Here is a 21,062-nt window from a genome sequence, read left to right as displayed (position 1 = left end):
AGGAGGCCTAATTACTGACTGCATATCTTGGTACCTTCGAGTCGAAAGTGGACAGGAGCAACAGATTGAGTATCATGTTTATCCAATCCATTGGTGAATATCGATTGAACCTGCCAAATCTATATTTTGTTTTCAGAGCATAACTAATAATATGCTCCTGAAAGGACCAAAAACTAATGCAATAGTCTATATAATTATTTTATTATTTTTTTCCCCATAATAAACATCCCGTACATATTTGTCAATAATTAATATATATGCACACTTGATACAAAACGTATTTGCCATCTATATTTCGACGAATAAGAATACATTTCGTCCATTACAAGGCACCATCAATGTTGCACAGAATCTAACTCAAACACGCCCAGTTGTCCTTTAGCCAAGGTCCCCTGTGAAAGTAGGCCAGAGAGTAGACATGCATAACACACTTGATACAATGGTAACCTTCTGCCCGCCACCTGTAGTCAGTGAGAAAACTATCCAAGTGAAACGAATAAACCCAGAAGCTTAATGAAAACTGATGAGGAACCACGATCTTCAGCCATAGGAAAACTGGCCCTTAGAAGCCGATGTTACTATGATAATTTTGTAACGAGTCCCCTACCATCGAACATTCATGACCGAGTGACATTCCGTCCTTCTTGGAAACCTAACTATCCTGTGGATACCGGGGTCTTGAACTGATACGCCACTACCTACAATTCCCTCATGTTTGTTTCATTTTATAACTTCTCAAGCTAGCCTTAGAGCATTGATATACATTGAATACTGGAGACAGCGAATTCATTGTCCCCGTGAATTTACTTTTTTGATGCATACTTTCTCGATGTATACTTTTATGTTGGACATTCGTTTAGGTTTCATTAACCGGACGATTCACATTCTAGATCAGGTCCATATTTATTTGGTTCAAATCACGTTTGTATTCGCACTGCACAATGGAGAGATGTTTTAATTTTCATTAGTCTTTTGTTCTATTTGTTTACAGATTGTTTCACACAAAACGCTTCAATAATCTCAAGGAGAACTATGAGTCTGTTTTCTGCGTAGCTTCTTTGATTGAAACTACGAGTCTGTTCTCTATGTAGTTCCATACCACCTGTCTTCTTATTCACTCACGTTTTCAACCGTCACATGACCGCCACCCGTTGGGATCACACACACTGCCGGATCGTTTAGAAGCGTTTCACGCCAGCATAGATACTTAAGCCTTCACGCCCAACCGTAAGTTGATATAGACATCTTCTTGTGCATTTTTGGTTAACATGTCGGTAATTTCATTCACTCTAACAGCCGCTTGTGACTTTATTTAATTACGGGCAACCGCAGACACGTTTCTGTTTGTAACGAGTTGGAATTACTTCTTTTTCTCTTTTCAAACTTTAGGACACATTGTTATGGATGTTTGTTTTTCTTGAACTCTCGTTTTCACCGAACGCACTGCGGCTTGCGTTAAATCGCTCCATCACAATTAGTGGGTCTTTCAGCACCAGTCATTTAACATCTACGCATAACTGTTAGTCACTATTCTGAGCACCAGTGATTTAACCGTTTTCCTTTCCTTTTATGCATCGATATACCTTCTTTTCACCTTTTGGGATCAACCCTGACATTCTTTCAGTTCTTTTAATCTTTTCAGTTATGTTCCCAGCAGTACGCTGAGGTACCCAGGCTGACTCCTGGTTTTCTCTTTTCAGAGTGCTTCCCCTGACGAAGGGCTCTGATAGCCCAAAATGCATTGGGCATTTGAATAATGGGCCTTTGGATAATGTTATATTGAATGAACAGAATGTACACGAATCTACACGATTACCTGAAGAAAAGGTTTAATAAACTTAATTGACCTTTGAATTATCATCGTTTGGTCTACTCCACGAAAAAACACGAATTAATTTTCATTCCGAGTGCATTATGAGTGACACCATCCTATTCAGGAACGTGCTTACAATTTTTATATTGATATCCCTGCTCAGGGGGATCTACTCGTCTGCACCAGTAACCTATTTGAAAACAGCACTTGACACCGAATAAACCGAGTGCGCACATTCTGCTTTTCAACAACTATGATAATAGCGCCTTACTCCACAACAGCTAAAAATTATGGGGCATATTATCAAGACAGGTGATCAAATTATCGCCGCTTTAGCGGCAGAAAACTGCCACTAAAGCGGCGATAATGGGGTTGATAATATGCTCTATGGAATTCCAATTGAAGCCCATCTTAGATGTGAAGGACATCTAACCTGAGCTTCAATTGGAATTCCATAGAGCATATTATTAAGCCCATTATCTCCGTTTTAGCAGCAGTTTTCTGCCGCTAAAGCGGCAATAATTTTATCGCCTGTCTTGATAATATGCCCCTATTTGCGGTTACATCTTTGCACCCAAAAGGTGATTTGACCTAATGATTATTTGTACTGTTCGTCATTCTAAATACTATACATTGTCTTACTTATACCTAATGTTATTTTTAAAGACTGCTGCTCATACGGAACATTGAATTCATAGAGTGTGACAAAGACCATCTAAGTTATAGCCCATGAGCTTTAGTTACTAGGGGGCATATTATCAAGGACGGCGTTAAAATTATCGCCGGTTTAGCGGCAGAAAACTGCCGCTAAAGCGGCGATAATGGGCTTGATAATATACTGCAGAGAATTCCAATAGAAGCTCATGTTCACACCAGAAGATTGGCTTCTATGGGAATTTTCAAGGGCATATTATCAAGCCCATTATGCCGCTTTAGCGGCAGTTTCCTGCCGCTAAACCGGCGATAATTTTTAACGCGGTTCTTGATAATATGCCCCTCAATCTGGTTTCTTTGGAGAGTTCCTTGTAGAAAGGAGTTGCCTGGAAAGCTAATGCATTGCAGGCGATGAGTCAGCGTTAAACAGCCGTTTCCACCAAGGATGCTTTCCAGTATTGTCTGGCTGTCTAGGGCCCACAGAAAAGGCCTCACACATATACTGCACTGAAAGTGGTTCAAAGCAAAGTTCGAAGTGAGATTGCCCAGGTGCTGCTGCTGGAAGAGAAGCTCGGACTAGTGTTTGATCAGTTCAGTGTTCCGCTGAGTCATGCCAGGCGAACCAGCAGCAGAAAACAGATTACTAGGATGAGGTGATGATGCCTGGGAGATGGCATGTTTGGGAAGGTGGTCGTCACAAGGACGAGAGGCAGGTGGATGTTTGTTCCAAACGGGTTTAACCAGCTGGAAAACCAAACTTAAAGTGCTACTTTCGAAGACATCTGTGACATTACTTAGACTACTCAGTCCAGGCGGTCAAATTAGCAGAAGGATAAAGTCAGACCAGAGGAAGTTCTTTGATCAGTTATGTGCTTATGCATCAAAATGTGCAGGATGAAAAGATGCAATCAACATCAAGGTAGCCCTCTGTAAGAGAGACACCCTTTAGAAGAAGATTGTTACGTGCCACACCTATACACCACTTCAAAAGGAGGTGGGGAAAATACTCTTTTATAAGTAACCCTCACCCACTCTAATAGTGGCATGCTAAATCATCAATTTCACCCTAACCCCTAAATGTCAGGGTGGGCTCGACCATATTCCAGGGAGCTCTTTTAATATTGTCAAGGGGGCGTAACAATTAAGTAAAAAATTCTCACTAGGTATCTCTTTATTGGCAGAGAGGATAGGGAAGATTAAAACTAAATATGAAGGGGATTAAGGATATTATTGTCCTACGAACCTTTAGATCAGTGAAATGTTTCAGCCCTCTGCTACTGGTCTATTTAGGTTCCTGGGCATTCCTCAGGACGAGTTCATTTTTCTAGTACTCCCCCGGTGATGTATACTTTATTCATATACGTTTTTATGTAGCATGTATTCGAAGTCAAGGCAGGCACAGACAGTGTCATACTTGCCAATCCAAATTATAGCTGTAGCGATAAGAAAATACATGGCATAAAACATTTGTGCCACAGTGTGTGATTTTAAATGGTTTTATAAGCATGATGCACACACCTCCCACGTCCATGTCTCCTCACATACATCAAATTGTGATCCATGTACGTCACTAAATGGCGTCGCAATCATTTCAATATAGCATACCATACTGTGTGTGTGATGCTTCACATCAGCGTTGCAAGGCAAAACTCTGGTGCACGTGCTGTTTTGTACATATGCTCTCCAGTTGCAAAGCCCCAACTGAACCAAATCAATTGAGGGTTGAACCGCCGTGCTCAATAGTGCACACAAACAGACAAGTGAGGACCTAAGTGGTTCGTGGGATGCATACAGAGAGATGGGACATGCTCTACTTATTATCACGATATACGTTTTATCACTCACCCTCTCATTGGGTAATTCTTGCCCCTCAGAGGGCGGTGGGGGTTCGCCCTGTAGTCAAACACTGAGTAAAAGCAGGTTTTGCCACGGTGTCAATCTTTAAGGAAAATTCGAATCCACAACACTTTAATTTATTAAGTTCTAAAAGTGAACCTGGTGAGGAACATCAATGCTGCCTGGTTCTGGGAATCCATGGCAGTGGTAATTTTAAAGGAGGTAGGACTTAGGTTGTCAAAGGGGCCCTACCCTCCGTACCTGGGGTGTTTTATTTCCTAGGGTAAGGCCAACAGGACCTCGTTTGCACTTACTGATATAGAAATATACACTCAAATGGCTTCTAATGCAAAACCTATGCTAGACCACACACTCTCACCGAAGTGCAGGTTGTGTGTCGTGTAAGGTAGCCTGTTTGTGCACCAGGGGAGGGGATGGCAGCAAAGCAGGTCAATCTTAGTACATATTGCTCTATGCTGGCACAGCATTTCACCCCTTGCAGAATGCAGCAAATGTGGTTGCTGCGCTGCATCATGGGGAAAATCAGTAAACCTGAGTACCATTGTGCGATGACCACTGATCCTGGACTAGGGTGGCTCTGCCATCTGGGTTCTGTTACTTTCGTTGTCATTGACCCTCCCTTCCTCCACTGGTCCTCCCTGTGCCTTTCCAGAAAACTTCTCTACCCCTTTGCCTATCTTTATGGCAATTCTACCACTGTGTCCCTCATTCCACCACTGATAGCTTTCTGCATAAGAAGAGTGAATGCATTTTTTATGGAAACTTAGGGGCATATCAACAACGAGGGGCGATAATTATCGCCCGGCGCGCCTAGCGCTGATTTTCCTAACACCGGCTATCGCTGAATTAAATCGCCGAGTTAGCGCGTTATCATCAACGCATAACTCAAGGGCGCTATATGATCCAGCAATAGCGGTGAGATCAACGTTTTGCAGGGAACATCGCTGGTTTTCCAGCGATATTCCCAGCAACACGGCGATATGCTTGATGATACGACCCTGTGGTCGTAACACATCAATCCACCTCAACATACATTAGTCAGGATTTTAGCAGACGTTAGTTTTCGGCGAAAATCGCGGTTTTCGCCAAGAACTAACGTCTGCTAAAATCCTAAGGGCCACCTTGTAAATATCGCGATGTGCATTTAGCAATAATTTACAAGGTAGTCCGTCAGGGGTACGCCCAGTGACGCCCACTTTGCATCTCATTAGAGATGCAAAGCAAGGCGTCGGCAAAACAGCTGCTAACATGCACTAATGCATGTTAGCACCGGCTTGCAAATAGGGCGAAAAGATTATCTCCACTTTTTTGGCTTTTAAAGCCAAAAAAGTGGAGATAAGGCTCTTGTAAATATGCCCCTTAATTTGTTACCATTCCCATCATATAGCGTTTTGATTAAACGTTCCTTCTTTTAACTAGAAACCTTTGTGGGTTCTGATGGCTATGGGTCAGTGGACTTTCTGTTGCACCACATACTGAGTGCTGCATATTGTACATTGTACAGTGCACACAACTGTTCATTACGCAGGCTATTGAACAGCATGCTGTACTGTGCACCACCATCCATGAAGTACGAGGTACTGTCTAATCGATTGGGCGGTTTATAAAATTGCAGTGCTTAATTTGAGCCGGTGGTTTTGAGTGCTCGGCACCGGCACAAATGACAGTCTGCACATGATGGCACTGTTAGTCGAATTTAGAGAGAAGGACAAAAGCAGTTTATTAATTCAATACAATAAAAAAAAAATAGCTAATACCTACCACCCAGGCCGTTTTTATAGCTTTGGGGGCCTAGAATTGTCGCACTTTTAAGAGTGTACTGATTAGTAGTGTGTTGGTGCTGTCACTGGCAAAGGCAACCGGTCGTGCAAGCTGCAGGGGTCTCCTGAGGAGGGCTCCTGCACATTTATTTTTACAAATTAAGCAGTGTAAACATGTTGTGTCAAGAGTTCCAGGTGTGTTAGACTACTATCCAGATATCGCACACCACCGTGTTCAACGAACATCCAGTTCTAGTTTGCGAAATGCAATTTAACCTGTACAAATAGCATAAGGAGACACAGCATTTTTATAAGTACAGACACCACAGTTCCGTTAATTGTTTTTTGTGCGTAAATTACAACTAGAAGATCAAGCGCCTGGTTTGATGATTCTCTCTTCACTCTTGCATAACTTATAAGAAATTTTACATTTGAGTGAATTATCAAAGTCTTATCGAAGTGAATTCCAATGCGGCGCGAGGCACCTCAGCGGGGCATCTGGCGCCCACTTCACCGAGGGTCCGCTAACCTCCACGTGACTCCGCATTAGTGAAACATGCAGACTGTCTCCCTCACTCTCCCGGGAATGTCGACGGTGGAGTCAGTTCTGCACTATGGAGTCTCCGCAGGGCCATTACTATATAAACAAACCCGTCTGACACTGACAGGTCCCCACCTGTTGACGGATCTCACAAGCCGCCTACCAACTTGTGACTGTACCGCCCCGGCACATGGAAGAGCACTCAAGCATCACATACATGATTCACTTGGTCTTTTTGGATGTTTGTGAGGCACGTGTATTACAAAGGCCTTCAAGGTGCCTTCTGAACACAGCAGATGAGACGATCGGGGCAGTAATTAAAGAGTTTAATCGACAAGCCAAGTGTTGAGTTCTTTCCAGAGGGACTTGGGCCACAGAGCCCTATGAAATCGTTAGGTGTAATCCCACGGGACCCATTGATGAACTGCCAATCTTCGATTGTGGATGGTGGGTAGTTATAGGGTGGAAGAGGTGTGGCGCAGCGGCCAGGGTGCCTGACTCCGGACTACGGGGTTCACAGTTCGCTCCCCGGTGGCAGGTTAGCTCAGCACCATGTGACTCTGGGCAATAACTCGATTAATCTTCCCGAGGGCCCCCAGCGCCGGGACACCACTTCGGAGGTAGCTGTACGCTTTACTAATACTGGTATGATATAGGGTGGTGAGTCGATCTGGTTCATGCCAGGGGGACAGCAATTTCAAGGTCTTGTCAATCAGAAGTATGAACTCGTTTTTGTGGGGGTCTTTGGGGACCATGAGCAGTCCCTTAAATTGACATTGTTCCTTGAACTGGAGCCAGTGGAAAGTCTGCAGAAATGACCCCACTTGTTCTGTGTGATGCCCATGATCACAGGAATGGAAACAGGGGTGAGTGCATTTTTTATTACTACCAGGTAGTATGGTAGAATCAACAGATTTTTGAGTTTGCGTAGTTAGTAGAATGTTCTCAATGTCACCCAATTCACGAGTAGAAAAATTAAATCTTGGAGTGGGATGTCAACCGATCCTACAGCACTCCAACCATTACCAGGTAAGATGTGTGTTGCAGCCAATATGAAACTATATAGCCTGATATATGTACATAACAGTGGTAGCTGCCAGTGTAACTTGGTGGGACAGCGTGGGGGGAGTAATAAAAAAAAATAAGAACTTACATGCCACTGCCAGGTGCCGCCTCAGTACTTCTCTGGTCAAACCGCTTCAGTGTTCCCACCCAATTAAGACGCTGCTCTCATGCTATTACCCAGCATGAGAGAAGCACCAGGATTGGTCTGAGCAAGCTAAAATGAAGCTCAGTTAGGGACAGGGACCTGTGTCTCTTCTCCCTCCCAGTTGTGCAAGACAGCTGGGTTGGAAAAATGTAAGTGCGCATGTTGGTTTGGCCATCCTAAGATGGCCGGCCAAATCGACGTGCGCACTTACAGTGCACCTACCGCTCCTTCTCTCTGGCTGCGCTGACACAGTGCATGACCTCGCCCCTCCATAGACTTGGCAGATTTGGCCAAAGAAGTGCAAAATAAAATGATAATAAAATAGTTTTATTATCATTTTGTTAGACCTGGCCCTTTTGACAGGTATATCCCCAAACTTTTTGCCTTTTGCCACCTCTTTTTCTGATCCTGTTTTTGTTGGCTATAGGATTCTGGGCGCTCCTCCACTGTTGATCAGTGCTAAAGTGCATATGCTCTTTGTATAATGTGACATTGATTGGTTATCCATAATTAGCATATTTGATTTACTGGTAAGTCCCTAGTAAAGTGCACGGTGTGTGCCGGGGCCTGTAAATTAAATGCTACTAGTGGGCTTGCAGCACTGGTTGTGCCACCCACAGGAGTAGCACTGTAAATGTGTCTCTGGCCTACCACTGTAGTGTCTGCATGCTCTGTTTGTAACTTCCATGTTGCCCTGGCAAGTGCACCCACTTGCCAGGCCCAAACCTTCCCCTCCCTTACATGTAGGGCACCCCTAAGGTAGGCCCAAGGTACCCCCATGGGAAGGCAGCAGTGTATGTGAAAGACATGAACTGGTGTGTGTGATATGTCCTGATAGTGAAATACTGTGTATTTTGTTTTTCACTATTGAAAGGCTATCTATCCCTTAGGGTTATCGTTGGGGTTGCATTGTAAACATTTTACATGTGTAACTTTCCATAGGGACAAGATGGGAAAATGGAGTTTAGACTCTCTGAGCTCAGAATTTATTAACGTACCTTTTGGTAAAGGAGGTTTTTAAATCCTGTGTTTGAAAAGGCCACTTTTAGAAAGTGGGCATTTTCTTACTTTACCACTCTGTGTGCCTCTGGCTGTTTGCCTATTCAGCGTCTGGTATGTGAGTGAGAGGAGCTGAGATGTGCATTCACTTTAGACAGTCACTGGGGGATTGAGGTGTGCCCTGCCTTGCCTGGGTGACTCATCGCAGGACGGAATAGTGGTGGGAGGATTTTCGGTCGCACTTGAATAGGCTGTCTGATTTTGCACAATGCTGTCTCTGCCCCCTGTGGTCATGCTGCACCAGGGAGGATAGGACTGGTTTGGACTGGGTTCAGAGACCCTGCCACAAAGAGAACAATTACATTTTGGGGTATAAATATTACACCTAAAAGCCCAGGACTTTAGATTGCTTCAAGAAACAAGAGGACCCTACCAACTAGAAGAGCGGAAGGACTGTGTGAGGAGCGTTACCTTTTCTGAGTGAGGGTTGGGTTGGCCTGCAGTTGCTACATCTATCTGTGGTGGAGGAAAAGGACTGACTCTTTTGGCCCTGCTGTGGCATTCGGATTGTGAAGAATCTCCAAGTGCTTGTGTGTGCTTGCCTCCTGTTGGCAGTCTCAGGGAGATAAAAGACTTCACCTGATCCTGGTTTGAGCACAAAGTAAATTCCCGGGAAGGAAAAACTGCAAAACTGTGTGAGGAGTGCTGCCCTGATGTGTATAGGGGTGGGACTGCCTGCAGGGGCTGCTCCAACCTATAGCAGGAGAAGGGCTGGACTGCCCTTTACCCTTTTTATATCCAGAAAAACAAATGTGTTAAGGAAATTCCCTAAACAACTGTGGGCTGAGTGCTCAGTGGTTACCTCCCGAGAGCGCATGGTGAGCATTTTCCAGTTGCCTTTCTAAGGCGCGTGGGGAGCGCTGGATTTCTCGAGGAGAAATGGCTTGAAAATTAAAAAGCGCATGGTGAGCTCTTCGAGTCCTGTGCTCCAGGACCTTGGCTCACTTTACAAATGGGGCAGGCTCAGAGAAGTGAAGCCAAGGCCGGAAGAGATTTCCACAAGGAGGCACGGCCGCTCGTCTGCGAGCCAGAGTAAAGGAGTCCTTGGCGTTGCCAGGCAACCAACATAGCTGCCTGGAGTTCCTGACATTGCCAGGCAACCGCCAGGACGCTGACCGGGGTGCAGCGCTGTCTTTGGCTGCCCGGCAGGCCCCACTAGCACCACCAAAGATTAATCCTCGGTGATGAGTGGAGCAGGGCGCTCCACATGTAGACCAGAGCGCCGCCCGCATAGCCCCAGCTGCACAGGATGCATAGCGGAGAGGAACGGTGCATCTCGCCCCTGGGTGGAAGTCATCGAGGCCATATGGCTCTTTTGGTAATGGCAGCCCTCTAAGTGACCCGGACTGCTACCCTCTACAACCGGGGCACCCAGGAAGACTCCCCTGTGCTTACCCCCTTGGGGCATTGCTTTTGAATCAGACCCTTTCCAGATGGCTGCAAGAGACCGAGGGAGGTCTCCGGCATGTGGTCCTGCAGCAGCTGCCCATCCGTGCCATCGCTGGCAGCTGCTGGATCGCTTACCTTGGGGGCATTGCTTTACCTCGGGTGGCCATTGGGTGGCGAACCCAGGACGTTCCTCCACGGCATTAAAGAGCAGGATGGGTGGTAATCCTGCTCCGGCTATTTTTCATGCATATAGCTCATAATAGGGGCTCAGACGCTTCTGGGCCCACACTGGTGTGTCCATTACCACAGGGTTGGTAATAGGGGTGCAGGGTGCTGCAACCTATGTGCGTCTGGGGTGATGTGGTAATTTATCGCTGACCTAACTACTGCATTTCGTGCCCCAATGTTGTGATTCTTATTTACACCTGACAATAGAAGGATGACGAGCACCCCTCTTTAGGGGCTGCATATTATGTATAATGGTGAGGTGTTTATGACTGGTGCAACTTGTAAGGATGTGCTTTATTGCACCAAATGTAATGTTATGACAGGTGCAAACTTATAAGTGGTTACCTTATTGCACTACCTATCATGTGTATGACTACTGCCTAGTTGGCAAGGTGATTTGTGGTTCATGTAACTGTGATCTATGTGACATCATGACAAGCACCTAGTGGCGCAGTGAATTATGTGATTATGTTCTAATGTGTTATACCTATAATACAAAGTGATATTTTTATATACCACTGTGTGGAGTCTCTTTTTGTGGTGTGCTTAGGTATACACTGGTGTCTGTGTGTGTTGGGTAAACACTTTACAGATTGCCTCTGGGATAAGCCTGACTGCTCTGCCAAGCTACCAAGGGGGTGAGCAGGGGTTATCTTCTGTATGTAACTCCGTTACCCTGACTAGAGTGGTGAGTTCTGCCTGGCTGAGGTGTATACCCTAGCCAACCAGAAACCCAATTTTTAACACATTTTAATTTTCATATGCTGCCTTTCAGCAGTGGGGAGATGCTCCTCCGCCTCTGGTACATAGATTCAAAATCGAGCCCTATTGTGTTCTGCAGTAATGTAGAACTGGGATATGGGGAAAGAGCCCACTAAAGCAACTGTGCAGCCATAGTGTAAATTTTTAGTGGTTGGAAGAAGACTGACATCATAGTCCGAGTCTACAAGTATTGGAGGAGGATTTTGGTAACCCGGGTGTTAAATGCTAGACATGTCCACGAGATTAAAAAAGAGGCCCTGATGGAATAAGGCTTTGTATTGGAGTTAGCACGCGGCAAAGCAGGGTGTTCTTTTTACAATCTAGCTCCAAAGGTATTTGGTGCTGGAAAGTTGCACTTTTCAGAGTACAAAAATGATTTGCACCACTTTCCATCAAGTAGGCATTACTGAATCAGATCTCTGCAAACACCTAATAGTTTTTATATAACGTCTGGTCTCCTGCCAGACTGGGTTGTGCACCACAAAAAAGTTCCTACCTAAAGGTCCTGCAAACAAAGGAAAGTGTGTGAATTTCTCAACAAAAATTACACATTGCATGTGTACTGCAGTGCACAGCATTTGTCCAGTGCGTGGTACCCTTTGATGTAACCTTCACAAAGGTCATCTGCTGCAAGGGTACGCATCAAGTACAAATCATGTACTGAACAGTGCACACTCAACTCTGCTCTTAGGTGCAAACAAGGTAGCCTTGTTTAAGTGCCGGCACAGGGCCATCTTTTTGATATGGTGCTGTGCAATGGTTTCACCCTTATGCAACTCAGCATAGTAAATTTAAGTGATTCTATTTATTGTATGAAAAATTAGTAAATCACAGCCATGGAGTTCCAAATGAGATAATCTAATGCAGCTGCCATGGCTATTTCTGCTCCAGAGTGTTTGTAGATACATTTTTATCCAGGCCTCTTTGAGTGTATCTGGGAGAGCATTAATGGTAAGTTCCTTATTTCACTTCAAGGACATGAGAAGACTCAAGGCTTTAGTGTTCTTGCATCAGAATCAAAAGCACACGTCAGCTGGAGACTCAGAAGTGTGTGTATTTGGATGTCTCAATTTATTTCATCCAAATTGAATCTGGAAAATGAAAATACATTGATTATGTTATGACTTGAGGAAAGGCAGAAGGGCATTGTATAGCTTCTGTAGGAATAGAGAGCTTTGCTTGAATGGCTTTTGCGGTCATGTAATGGGTCTTGCCTAGGTTCATTCAAGAAAGGCAGAGAGAGGGAGTGATTTAGCGGTAATAACCCCCGCATGATGTACAGTCATGTCCCCTGTCTTGTAAGCCTGAAGTGCATATACCTGTGATCCTGGTATTTGGTTTTTGATCATGCCACTCAGTACCATGTGCACGTGTTGAACTAGGCCTCATCTTTGATGATGATAGGTCCTGGATCTTGTCTTGCACTGAGAGGGGCGTAACCTCATTGTGACAGAGCCTATCATCTCCGTCATGGATTTCTTGGTTGATGAATTTTAGAGGTAGATGCTTTTATCTCTGAGACATGATTGTACCCTTACAGGTCCCTGAATCCAAAGTTCTGCTGCTCACGATGAACCTAAAATACCGAATGACAATATCCTGTGCATTGTACATGTGTGTCTGTACTAGGACTGATAGTGTACTATGCATGAGTGCTACACGACTGTGGGTTCCGTTTTGGAATACAATATCCTGGACCAGAGTTTAAGATGGTGTAGGGGGTTGTTTTCCCCAGACAGAATATGTGTACTGCTGAATCTCCTAGATTGCAGGGGGTCATCAGATGGTCTGGTGAGGAACGTGGAGACATGCATTTTTTTTCTAGGGTGCCAGGACCCTTCCTGATACATTGAGTTGTAAATGACTTTCAACCAAGATCCTACTAGGTATATTGCAGGAGGTTCAGGGTGAGTGTTGCAGCATATGTTGTTAGGGAAAGGAAACCTTTGAAGAGGCACAGATTTGTGTCTCTTCCAGATCTCTGTGACAAGGGGTTGTAAATAGCTGGGTGCAGTCTGCTCTGACTTCTTTATACTTCTGTGATGAGCACTCCACCTGGAGACTGTCCTGTTGGGCGGAGCAACATTGTACAAAAAGACCAAGTCTGGAAGGAGGGTGGCTAGGATATATGAAAGGGAAAATAACCCAAACTGGTTCCAAGGAAGCAGACCTGGAATACACATTCTCAGTCTGTAAAATCAGTATAAAGATTGGAGGCCAAGACCCATCAGTGTTCATTGTTGTGGTCTCTTCTTGTGAGAAGGGGGTACTCTGCAGAGTACTCAGGGACTATGGCACTTAAGACAGCTAAGACTTAGTGTCACCGGCAGCCAACTTCCTAGAGGTGAGTTGATGGAGGGATGAGTAGACTCTCCTGGGTACCAAGACATCCTGCCTGATAGTGAGGGAAGGAAGCGACAACCCTGCAGGAGGAGCTGATCAGGGAAGGGACTGCCATATTTGACCCAGGCTTAGGGTTCATCCAACAGAGATTCTAAGCAGGTGCACTGCTGGAAACATGGTACTGCCGGAACAGACAGTGAGATCTTCATCAGTTATCTCCGTCATAGATACCAGGGCACTGAATCCTGACTGAAGCTGGGATGAGCACTTTATGGTGGCCAGTGTGCTCAACAAGAGGGCTGCTTGAACGCAGCATTGCCCAAGTGTGCTGTTAGGTTGTGGCCGATCCTGATGACCAAGAGAGTGCACTGGTGCCCCCAGGGGTGTCTCTTGAAGAGCTGAAGTTGTAGCCTTGAAGCACTGCTTACCACAACACTAACCTCCCTGAGAAGTCTGTGCTTGCTCGGCCTCGCTGACACTGAGAGTCAAGTGTGGAAAGGGGTTTGCTTTGCCCAGTTTGCTGAGCCATAGTTGAACAGGCCTCGGGGCAGCAGTGGTAAATGGCCTCAAACCTCAAGGTTTTGGCCCAGTAAGACTTTCCTGTCCTGTGGTCTCCTGAACAAGGTCTGACAGGGAGCACCTTTGTGGATTTAAATTCATTATCCACCTTCATTAGTTCTCAGGATCGATTGCTTGATGTCTTGTTTTTATCTGAGGATAAGCGTGATGGGGACTATTTGGAATCAAGCAAAACATTAGTTTTGATTCCCCATTTTTCTTAATGAAATGAGCTAGAAATGTGTCAGGGTTACTAACTCTTTCCTATAGAGGGTTCATTGCTTAAAAGTTTTGGTCAGCATGCACCCACTTCCGGTAGTGAGGTAGATGCCATTTTCCAGTGTTCCACACAAAGTAATATTATATGATGGAATTCTGCTCCATGACCATCAATCTAATGAGTCCCATGGTGTCTAAATAATGCCCTGTACTTACACCAAAGCCATATTCCCAATTCTCCGTAGCATATTGTCTTTGTTATGGAAATATTTCCCGAAACGTTGGAATTATTATTATCAGTTTAACTGTTCCAGCAGTGCTGTACTTTAACTATCAATAAATACCCGTGTGCCTACATATGCAGAGTCATTTCTGTTGTCATCTGTTCACAAACATTTTGCAACACGATGGGTTAAATATCTGATGAGTTTAAAACGTCATCATTAAAATCGGGGAAACACACACTCTTGTGTTAGTCACCTGTGCTGAAAGCAGGGGTGTATTGCACCCTGGCTAGGAAGCTTGCACGGAATAAGCTACAACGTCTACATTACCGCCATATACTCGGTGGCCGGCGCGTGCCATGGGGAAGAAAGGCTCTCTCCGCTGGGAGCCATTCATGTGGGTCCGGCTCGGATTAAGGCTGTGCTGGCAGCTGTCACGTTAGACACTGACGGATAGGGCACGGGTGCTGAGACACAAAGGAAGCATTGTGGGCCTGCTGGGGCTGAACGTGTCCTCGTCAGTCACAGCGTGACCTTATTATGGCAGGGGAGAGAGAGCCAGGCCCGGCTATGAGTTTATAGTTACACCGAGTAAACGGAGCTCGGCAGAGGGGCATGATGAGACATGCCGGCTAAAAATACGATCATTCATAAATATTAGCGGAAAGGCCGCATTTCACAATAAGGTGTCCGATTGCCTAGTTCTAAGTGTCCATTTTAAATTAGATGAAGTCCGAGAAGTTACAATAAAACATCTAAAATATGTATTTAATAACAGCACGTTGTTAAATAGGACAGGTGAAGTCCGATGTGATAATTTTGCCAGCTAAGCGGCAACTCATAGAGACTATAAGAAATGTGTGCTGTCACAGCGCATGAAGCTTTCGGCCTGAAGTACTATTATTTAGTTCACAAAACATTATCACAAATTGCACACTGACGTTATGCAAATAAAATATTATTTTGCGAAGCGACCTGCGTACAGGTCAGTCCACAAAATGCTGATTGGCTGCAATAACAGGCATCTAGGTCCGCAAGGGACAGCAGACCACAACCATTAAAGGAACAAGTGAAACCTAAAAAAATAAAATAAAAACTTTACATTTGGGAGAACGTCAGTGGGAGTAAGCAGTGATCAAGGGGGCTCCCCCTAAGGCGGCCAACAACATGGTTCCCAACAGGAAAGTGTTCCTAATGTTATGTTATTTCATTCTTGCTATAGCGCACAGTTCATCCCCGGAGGGACATCTCGGCGCTGAAGGGCAGGTAGAACAGCCAGGTTTTCAGGCGTTTCTTGAATTCAGCTAAGCTTGGGCATGTTTGAATGGAAAGAAGAAGTTTTTTCCAGTAGAGCGGAGCAAGATAGGAGAAGGTATGGCCTCCATATTTGGTGGTGCGAATACATCGGAGGACATAAAAGAGATTGATGGCTAGATCCGAGGTTTCTACTTGGAATCTAGGGAGTGAGCTTATTGTGGAGGTATTTTGGCCCTGACCCTGATGGAGATTTGTATGTCAGGCAGAGCAATTGAATTAGTGATCTCTTAAAGGATGGGGAGCCAGTGTCCTAAGAGCACTCCTTCCACTAAGCAAATTAGTTATTTTCCACCCCAACTTGGGGGTTGGCAACTCATCAATGGATTGCAATCACATTTGCAATTGTAAGCCTTTGATACATTCCTTCCTTTATCAGAAATATGAAGGGTCCAGAAAGGATCACAAAAATCTTAGTACGAGTGTGAAAGAATATTCCAACTCATAAAAGGGCTTTTATAAATAATTAAAGTCCTTTTTGAAGTTGCATACCCTATGAATTTGCAAATTAGAGTGTTTGCAATCACACAAGGTCTTTGTACACGAGGGCCTTTATTTTTTTTCTAGGAAGCATTTTGAAGGTTCAAAGAACATTTCGAAAGGTTCGGAGATGGAATGAATTAACATTTTAAAATTATTATCTATTTTCAAAACAAAAGAACCTGTACGGAATGTGGTGCATAATAGTCTTGGATATGAAAAAACAACAATGGATCCAACGGCCAGACAGAAATCTCACCGCGAGTCGGAGCTATTCATTTCCTTTTATTTTCCACAAACTCACTCCCACGTGCTGCTTGCTGTGCTTAATTTGTAAATGAATAAGTGGCGAGGTCTAATGCTTTGCTCTGAAGCATACAGCCGGCGCTATGTAGTCAGTCATGATGAATACCAAGGCTTCATCACCTTATGCCTCTTTAAGCCACCACCAGACGCTCACTGCTCTTTTATCTCACTCTTGTGGGTTCTTTTCCATCATTGCTCTCTCCCATCCGCAGATTATTTTCCTTTTTTTTACTCTGTCTTTCCCCCTATTGTATTTTTCTTTGTCTTGCTCTGGGTCAAAGTCTGATGAGGAAAAATAAGTGTTGGTTCCCAAAAAAGAGTGCCTATGGGCCCCACCTATATCCACCCGCTTAAATTAGACCCAGCCAGGGCCGGACTGACTACCGGGCGTTTTGGAATTCTGCCGAGCAGGGGGCTGATTTCACTGCGGTGGGGGTTGATTTCGTTCATGGAGACCTGCGTGTACTTCGAAATAATTAAAGCAAAACGAATTTCGTTCAGTACACGCAGGTCCCCATCAACGAAATCAGTCCCCAGCTCAGCAGCATTCCAAAACGCCCGGTAGTCAGTCCGGCCCTGGACACAGCAGATGAGTGCAGAGCAAACTCTTGTATGGAATTGCCACATGCAGTCAAATTGTGCAGCCTGTCTTTTTTTTCCCTGGCTGATTTTCTCCAGGTCAAATATTTGAAAATCGCGATTGCTGGATGGCATGCACTGTTAGTACATCAACCCCCATTCTAAGGTGTGCAAAGAAAAAATTTGTGCCAGTTGTGTTCCTGGAAAATACTGAACTAATCAGCAGGACTCATGGGCTCAAATTATCTCCGCCAAAAAATTGGCATTTATTAGATTAACAACAGCCCTAGTAAGCTTTGCCAAAAAGATAGACAAGAAACCACCCTTAGAACTCTTGCAGATATGCAAGGCCAAGTGTATCATCATGGTGGTTTATGGGGCAGGGGTGTGGGGTTTTGTATACACTCTTCCTTTACAAACTGTAGAAAATGCTTTCTTAAGGTATATTCTCTCAGTACCTCCCAGTAACTCCTCTTATGTCTGCCATGAGGAGCTGGGCCTTCCCTACATTGCCGATCTTATTAAACTAGAGCCTATACTTCTGTGGCACAGAATTTGGTTAAATAGGGAGATCCTGCAAGACAGCTTAAGGTTGGAAGGGGCTTTTAAGATTCCCTGGATTAGATTTGTTCGTGATTTTATGAACGACCTGGGTCATCTGGAACATTTTTCAAATCCAAGTTCTATGTTGGCGATACCCAGAAAGATCTTAAAGAAAGAGGGCCTCCAATTATTGGATTCTATCAGAATGGCAGGGGAAATTTCCAAAATAAGTGTGAGGCAACATCAGCTGTTACGCACTACCCCAGGGATGGAGCCTTACCTAACCTTTGTACACGGGGCCTTTGACAGGCTCCTTTTAACTAGACTTAGACTGGGTAATGTCCATAAATTAGTGTCATTTCCAAATTGACTGACTGGTCCCATGTGTTACCACTGTGTCCCTGTGACAAAAGTCCGAACAATCTACTGTTCACTTAGTCCTGTTTTGTGAATTTTATATCGAGCCAAAGAAAGTTTGGATAATTCCACTTTTATTAAACCGAGTGTTGAGGCAGTGTCGTCCAACCTTTATTTTACTCCAGCTACTCGAAGATGAGCACACGACATGGAGATTAGATATGTTTTTAAAGAAGGTGCTTCAACAGAGGAAATGTTGAGTAACTGATGAGTTGTAATTTGGGCATCCTCTTCCTGCGGGCATGTGCTCTTGTTTTAGAAAATGTTCTGTAAATATTTTTATATTGTATAACTTGTGATATGTCTATTGCTTTTTAATGTTTTGTACTATAATATGAAATGTTTAATAAAGCTTTCCTTGACTTGACTTGAAATACTGAACTTATAATTGCCATTTACAGTGTGAACAATTTGGAAATCAAGTGATCTGGGTGTTTGGTGTTTTTAATGAATTTATGGTATGCTGGTTACTGGTGCCTTTGCCGAACTGCTCCCAGCAGAAGAGATAAACTGGTATTACAAGTTAATATATTATTCAAATTAATTGCTGCCAGCACTTGTAGTTATAGCTGTTGTCCACTGATGAGCTTAAAATAAAGAGAAACACTCAGAGTTGAATATAATGGTTTCAAGCCATCCGAACGGCGCCATCTCTCATAGCGCTGCAGCCCTGCTCTGCTCTCTGCTCCCTCAAAGCTGCCTTTTGTTTGCATCTATTTCAGCGCGGCTGTGCTGCAAAGTTCACTGCCACCTCAAGACAGCTTAGTGGTTGCATCTACCTCAGCGCAGCACAGTTTCGTGCTCCTTCAAGACCGCCTAAGGTCTATTGCTCTTTTCCCACCACATAAGCCATGTCATGACTAATGTCCTAATTCACGGGGGCATATGCTACTCCATTGTAGAATTGGCTTTGTACCAGAGTACTCGGGCACCATCACCATTGTGATCTGCTGTCTTCCTGCTGTGACTGGATCCCAGTTTTACGCTGCCAGTGTCCCTCGCTAGGCAAGGCACACCTTCTTCCCCTGTTAGTGACGGTCTTTGGGAGATTTGGTGAATGATTCATGGGTACTTGCCCCCTCCCCAGGATTATTCAATCAGTTTGCCTTTCCCGCCTTCTCATATGTGTCTCTGATTCTTTGCATACTCTCGGATCATCAAACGCTGTTAATATGTCATATCATTGTCTTACCCAGCACTTCACCTACAATTCATTGTGTTTCTCTTTTGTTTAGCTGGTTCTCAACATCTCTGTCTTTTCCCTCATCCACACCCCTTACCTGATCTCTCAAGATATCCAAGATGGTCCCCATCTCACTCTACTAACCGTGACTTCCCACTTTACTAGTTTTCGACCTGGCATCCGTGGTGTGGTTTCCCCTGTCTTTTTGCCTCTTTCTCTACATTTTTGACTTATGCTGGACTTCTTTTTTGCTGGATGTTTAGCTGTGGGTACTTTAACATTTCTGATCAGTGCTAAAGTGCAAAATCCCCCTGTTTAAATTGTGCTTATGTTTTGTTATCCATAACTGTCCTATTTGATTTTCTGGTAAGTCTCTAGTAAAGTGCTCTGTCTGTGCCAAGGACCTGTAAATAAAATGCTACTAGTGGGCCAGCAGCACTGATTGTGCCATCCACATGAGTTGCTCTGTGAACATGTCCCATGCCAACAGCTGCAGTGTTTGCAAATGCAGTTTTAAACTGCCATGTCGATCTGGCAAGTGCACCCACTTGCCAGGCCCAACCCTTCTCTTTTATCACATGTAAGGAACCCCTTAGGTAGGCCCAAGGTAGTCCCATGGGCAGGATTCAGTGTCTGTAAAAGGTAGGACATACATAGGTGTGTTTTACATGTTCTGATAGTGAAATCCTGCCAATTTCGTTTTTCACTATTGTAAGGACTATTTCTTCCATAGTTTAACATTAGAGCTACCTTGTAACACTTAATAAGTGCCACTTTTAGAAAGTAGGCATTTTCTTTCTTTACCACCCTGTGCCTCTGCCTGCCTGTGAAATCCATGTCTGGTTTAGACTGACAGTTGGGCTGTTTGTGCATTCACTCTAGACAGTCACACAAAGGGAGCTGAGGTGTGCCCTGCATATCCCGATCACCCATCACCGGGCTGATGGGACACGCTGAGTTAGAGTGATAGGAGGAGTTGTCACTGACATCTGAATAGGGCTGTTCCTGTCCTCTCAAACCCCTGTATTGTGTCTGTAGCCAGGTCAGGGCAAGGCAGGATCTGTGCTCTACAAAGACTATCCTATGAAGTATGCCTACTTCATAGGCAGAAAGGGGTATAAGAACTGGACCTGTAACCCCACATTTTTAGAAGACCTCTAGACTGTGTTGCTTTGCTGGGTTGGCCTGTAGGTACTGCTTCTGTCTGTGAGCAGTGAAAGAACCGGGCTTTGCTTTCTGGAATCCTACTTTCCAAGTTCTCCAAGGGCTTGTGTGTGCTTGTCTCCTATTGAAAGTCTCAGGGTCATCAAAGACTACATTTGCAGCTCCCCTGAATTCATCTGCTCGGATTTCTGACCTGCCAAGTGGTGCCAACTCCAGATCTAGGCCCTTGGAGGTGGTTTTGCTGCTTCCAGAGCTGAAAATCCACTCATTGCCCTTCAGCGCCGTATTTCCCACCACAAGCTTGCCGTGCAGTTGAAAAACCAACGCATTGCCGTAGTGCGGCTGCAAAAAAGATGCAGTACCTATTAGCTGATGGAAGAACGGCCGCAGCCTGACTCCAAAGCACTGTGTCTCCGACGTCCGAGGCCCCCGCTCCCACTTTGATGATGACCCTGCTGT

The 21,062-nt window shown here is 44.7% G+C and overlaps 1 long non-coding RNA gene across 1 annotated transcript in view; it reads left to right on the top strand.

The window, feature by feature from the left end:
• Positions 1 to 1,150: 1,150 nt before the first annotated feature.
• LOC146866676 (uncharacterized) overlaps positions 1,151 to 21,062 on the top strand; it is a 321,576-nt gene continuing 301,664 nt past the window's right edge. Inside the window, exon 1 of the long non-coding RNA XR_014960439.1 lies at positions 1,151 to 1,227. This is a non-coding gene — a long non-coding RNA (uncharacterized LOC146866676). The remainder of the gene's footprint in view (positions 1,228 to 21,062) is intronic.

Source organism: Triturus cristatus, chromosome 1_2 (genome assembly GCF_964204655.1).
Source record: "Triturus cristatus chromosome 1_2, aTriCri1.1, whole genome shotgun sequence".
Classification (NCBI taxonomy): domain Eukaryota; kingdom Metazoa; phylum Chordata; class Amphibia; order Caudata; family Salamandridae; genus Triturus; species Triturus cristatus.
Note: the sequence above shows the minus strand (reverse complement) of the source record. Positions and strands in the feature narration are given on the sequence as shown.